Source organism: Myotis davidii, unplaced genomic scaffold, assembly GCF_000327345.1.
Source record: "Myotis davidii unplaced genomic scaffold, ASM32734v1 scaffold1624, whole genome shotgun sequence".
NCBI lineage: Eukaryota > Metazoa > Chordata > Mammalia > Chiroptera > Vespertilionidae > Myotis > Myotis davidii.
In genome coordinates, this window is record NW_006294683.1 from 11,503 (window position 1) to 17,198 (window position 5,696).

A 5,696-nucleotide genomic window follows, 5' to 3' on the forward strand; every position below is an offset into this window, starting at 1 on the left:
TCTGGTCAAAGAAGGAGGCCAGGAGGTGCCGCAGCAGGACCTTGTGCCATGTGCCTGCACTGACATGGCAGTTCATGAGCTTGTGATGTAAACATTGGTACCTGTCACCAGCTCCAGTTTCTCAGAGGGGTCTCCTTCATCATAGAGCTTGGGGTGGCAGCAGTTACCGATCTGCTTGATAAGCATGGCGGGGAGAGACGCCAAGTCTTGCTGCACCAGGATACGATTCCAGGATTCAGGGGTCACCTGCTCTGGAAGGGCCTCCACCTTCTAGACACTTTGGCTGACATTCATCATGCTATACATGGTGTACATGTTGCAGATCTGCCGGTATTGCTCATCTGTGCCCTCCTCGCCCTCATCCTCCTTCTCCTTCTCCTCATTGTGATAGGAGCCTGGGCTGTTGCTAGTATAGGCACTCGAGGTACCAGGGCTGGTCCACTCGGACATGGTGGGCCCGCTCACCACACCCCCTGTTGCCGCTGCTACCACAGCAGCCAAAGCCTGCTGAGGTGGCTGGTTGGCGACCAGGTCCAATGTGGAGAACCTGGCCATCATTTGGCTACCATTGCCACCACTGCTGCAGCCAACCTCGGCCTCCTTCTGGCTGCTGTCCCATAGCTGCTAGGCCATGGGCATGCTCTACACTGAAGTCCAACTCCTGCTGTTCTATCTTGACATGGGACTAGGGACAACAGGGTGCTGCAGGCCATCCAGCTCGATGTCTGAGCCACAGGGCTCTGGGGATCAGAAGACGGAGCCTCCTTGGCATGGAGGCCCTGGGAGTTGCAGCTGGGAGAGCTCACTTTGAGGAAGAACTGAGTGTCCTTCTCCATGATCTCCTGGATCTGCAGGAAGCCAGCCGTGTACATGGGCAAGAACTGGTCCCCCATATTCATGCTCAGCCGCCAGTGTAGCAGAAGTTGAGGATTTGTTGGAAGGACTGGGGTTGCACAGCCGCTGACAGCTCTACCACAGCGTTCTGGCTGCTGTTGAACAGGTCCTGGAAGTAGGAGCTGCTAGCAGCCAGTATGGCCCAGTGGGCCTTGAAGGCATGGCCTTTGACCACCTCTGACACATCACAGTACAGGCTCTGAAGCTGCTGCTCATTCAGACACTCCTAATCCTGTTGCCGAAGTTCAGGATCTCCATCTGCAGGGTCTGGGCCATGGTGGCAGCTGCACTGTGGTTGCGCTCTGGGGGCTCCTGGAAAACTGCCGCAGGGGCAGCTGGGTCTGGACCTGGGCTCAGGGCACAACCCCCTGCTCCGGGGCCTTGGCCTCCACCTCCCATGGCCTCTGTGGCCTCCGCGGCCTCTGTCTCAGCAGCAGCTGCAGCCGCGCACCAGTGGTTCTCAACCTGTGGGTCGCGACCTCTTTGGCAGTCAAACGACCAGCCCTATAACCATTGTTTTAAACTCTGCATCTGATAGTTTGGTTGTTTCCATCTTATTGAATTCTTTTCTGGGGATTTCTCTTGTTCTTTCATTTGGGACATATTTCTTTGTTTCTTCATTTTGTCTTTGTGTATTAGGTAGATCTGTTATGACTTCCAAAGTTGTTATGATGGCTTTATGGTGAAGAGATCTTGTGGCACAATCTTTTAGGTCACCTAAGCTCCAAGCTCCAGAAATGTTTCTTGTGGGTTATGTGCACCCTCCTATTGTAATTGAATCTTTAATGCTGCTGGTCCTTTCATGGGTTAAGTTAACCCTTCAGGCTGGCTGACTATAAAAGTAAACCTTGAGCATTGTGTATGAGACACTGTGCAGGGACTTCACCCTGAGGCAGAGTTGTTCCCAGTGGGGTCTGGTGCCTGCTAGAATCCCCCTTTGGATATGCCACTTGTGTGGCTAGTTGGGTCAAGTCCTGATGTGGTCTGAAGCCCACCATTGGTTGTGTTGGTTCTGGATCAACTTGGGCAGGATTTAGGTACAAGGTAATGTCAGAAGCCGTATGTAATCTCCCTTGGACTACCTGTCTGTAGCTACTACACTGTTCACCGTGGCTGCATCTACTGGGCCTGGGTGTGTGTGGGAGGAGCCAGTCTGTGTATAAGGATTGGCTTCCTCTAGCTTAGAACTGCAGTCAGATCTGGAAAAGAACCAAGGCTTCCTGTGGTCTGCCCCGAGGTGAACCAGTTGCTCTGCCTCCCCCTGAGGTTGCCTGGTCTTCCTCTAGAGCAGTGGTTCTCAACCTTCCTAATGCCGCGACCCTTTAGTACAGTTCCTCATGTTGTGGTGACCCCCAACCATAAAATTATTTTCGTGGCTACTTCATAACTGTAATTTTGCTACTGTAAACAATATGTAAGTATATATGTGTTTTCTGATGGTCTTAGGCGACCCCTGTGAAAGGGTCATTCGACCACCAAAGGGGTCGTGGCCCCCAGGTTGAGAACCGCTGCTCTAGAGCCTTCTGAAGGAAGACTATAGAGTGCACACAGGCTGATTGTGAACCACAGACCATTCCTCAGGTTGTAAGCTCAGTAGGGTGGGGCAACTGGGGTCAGGAGGATAGGTCTAGTGCAGTGATAGCGAACCTTTTGAGCTCGGTGTGTCAGCATTTTGAAAAACCCTAACTTAACTCTGGTGCCGTGTCACATATTGAAATTTTTTGATATTTGAAACCATAGTAAAACAAAGATTTATATTTTTGATATTTATTTTATATATTTAAATGCCATTTAACAAAGAAAAATCAATCAAACAAATGAGTTCGCGTGTCACCTCTGACATGCATGTCATAGGTTCGCCATCACTGATCTAGTGAGTTCCCTAGTTGGGGGTCACTCAATTAATTTCTCAATGAGGGGAAAGTAGCCCCTACTCCAGAGCCAAACCCTTGAGTCTCTGCCAGATTCTCCAACTCTAGTTCCTCCAGGAGGGGTGTGCTGCAGTTTCAGTTGGGTGCAACCAGCCATCCCCTCTGTAGGAATAAGCTCAGCATCCCCAAGCTCAGGGGGACAAATCAAAAGAATCTCCCATTGGGGGTGGTGCTAGCCCAGCTCATAGGAGGTGGCTAAGTACTTCATCACAGTCCTAGACAATAGCCTGCAAGGGACTCACACTTTGAATGTCCCAGCTCTGAGCTATTTTCCCTTCACCCTGTGGAACTGAGCCAAGTGGGGCAGGATATCCAGGATTTCGCATATCCTTTGGGGGGTAGGGGTGTCCGCAAACCTGTAGGAGGGGATGGGTACTTCTTTTCCTTCCCAGGGTAGCCCTGGCTGAGATGGCTGGGGAGATAGAAGTCCCTCCTCCCACAATGTAGCCATACACCTCAGCAGTGCGCACTGGTTCCTGAATAAAAGCTTCCCGGGGGACATTCTCTAAAAGTTCCAGCTCTCATAGCTTCTCAGCCCCTTTGGCTAAGATCAAGTGTAGTATCTATTCTTATCATTTTAATATCTGATACATCTTCTATATGAGGATCTATATTAAATACATTAATATATTAAATGAATTTTTGGAGCAGGGAGATGGAACAGGAGCTTGCTCCGTCCACTCCATGCATTGACCCGGTATTGCAGTACCTCTGGAAACAGTGCATAAAAATAAATAAATAAATAAATAAATAAAAGTCCCAGCTCTGTGCAACACTCTGGTGCCTCTGCTGGCTGAACTCAGCAGTATGGGACCTTTCAAGTGGTTCAACAGGTGGGGAGAAAGGCACCAGTTGTGCACTTGAAATGTGGGTGACCAGACCTCCTTCTAAAACCACACAACTTAGTCACTGAGTCTCCACCAAGAGCTTCTCCAGAAAAGGAGGGCACCAGAAATCACTGCTGGGTGCAGCCAGCAGATCCCTCCACAGGACCCAAATATAGCAGAGTGGGGGACTGTACAGTGCACTCCACAGGCTGGTGCTATAACAATAGGAGTACTGGTGCCTGGGAGGTGGCATCTGGGTCACCCAAGCAGACAGAAGCGCCACTGATTTTCGCTAGCCAATGCTGGGTGGGCTCCTCTTCCTGTCACTGTTATTTTTGGTTGGGATCCTTGCATGGAGTTGAGACCTCATGCTTCTGGGGAAAGGGAGTTTTGTAGCCATGATATCCTTCCTGCTCCTTAGCCACCACACCTGAGCTCAGGGGCTAGTCATTTCTGCATCTTTGCCTTTCCTACCAGTCTCTATGTGGCTTCTTCTGTAAATCCTTGGTTATAATATTTCAGTTCAGCTAGCCTTTAGTTGATTATTCATGCTTAATGCTTTATTTTTTTTTAATATATTTTATTGATTTTTTAACAGAGAGGTAGGGAGAGAGACAGAGAGTCAGAAACATCGATGAGAGAGACATCAATCAGCTGCCTCCTGCACATCTCCCACTGGAGATGTGCCGCAACCCAGGTACATGCCCTCGACCGGAATCGAACCCGGGACCCTTCAGTCCGCAGGCCGACGCTCCATCCACCGAGCCAAACCGGTTTCGGCTTAATGCTTTATAATATAGCTGTAAATATAGTTGGGGCTGGGAGCAGGTGAGTATAGCTTCCACCTACTCTGCAGCTATCTTGGAATCCCTTCATCATTTCTTCAAATAGGTTTTCAATTCCTTGCTCTCTCTCTCTCTTCTTCTTCTTCTGGTACCCCTATGATACAGGTGCTGTTAAACTTGATGTTGTTCCACAGGTGCCTAAAACTATCCTCATTTTAAAAAATTATTTTCTTTTTGCTGCTCTGATTGGGTGTTTTCTGCTAACTTGTCTTCCAAATCACTGGTTTAATCCTCTCCTTCATCTAATCTATTGTTGATTCCCTCCAGTGTATCCTTCATTTCAGATATTGTATTCTTCATTTCTTCTTCTTTTTTTAAATTAAATTTATTGGGGTGGCATTGGTCAACATGAACATACAGGTTTCAGGTGTGGGTTTCTATGTTACAAGATCTGTATATTGTACCATGTGCTCCCCACCCAAAGTCAAATCTTATCTTGTCACCATATATTAGGACCCCCCTTCTCCCTTTCCCCTTTCCTTCTGGCAACCACCACATTGCTGTTTGTGTTTATGAGTTTCAGTTTTATATCCCACACTAGGGGTCCAGTGCACGAATTCATGCACCTTGAAAGGAACTGTGGGCTGTGAGGCTGCAGTGGGCACAGGGGCCAGTCTCTGCCCATCCTCCATGACCCCACCTGACCCCTCTGGCCACAGCCCCTGGTCCCCTCTCTGCTGGAAGCCCTGCTCCCACTGCTGCCACTCCCAAGCACTGATGACGCCGGCCCTGCTCGAACCTACTGACAGCATGGAGAAATTGGGGCCAGCACTACAGCAGGTGCAAGCAGGGATGGTGCAGTCAGCAGCGGTGGCTGCTGCTCCAATCACCCCTCAGGAGCAAGGGGAAGTGGAGAAGCCCTCAGGGTGATAGAGGCCATCAGCTTCCACTCACACTCTCTGGTGGTGCTGAGCGATCGGGACCAGTGCCAGGAGCCAGCAGCAGGTGTGAGTTGTGGCTCCAGCACCAGCAGTGGGTGCGATTGGCAGCTCCAGCGCCGGCAGCGGTGTGAGAGGTGGCTGCTGGCCCCAATTGCCCCTCAGGAGCAGGGGGAAGTGGAGAAGCCCTGAGGGGCAATTGGGGATGGCAGTCGCTGCTTGTATCTGCTGACGGTGCTGATCAATTGGAGCCATCTCCTGGCACCAGCAGTGGGTGTGAGTGGAGCTGGAGCTGGCATCAGGTGCGGGCGCCCGGCAGGA

At 50.4% G+C, this 5,696-nt stretch overlaps 1 pseudogene; it reads right to left on the reverse strand.

Annotated features, from left to right (window-relative positions):
* The window catches only part of LOC102753242, a 1,812-nt pseudogene extending 572 nt beyond the window's left edge, over positions 1-1,240 (reverse strand).
* Between the last annotated feature and the right edge of the window lie 4,456 nt (positions 1,241-5,696).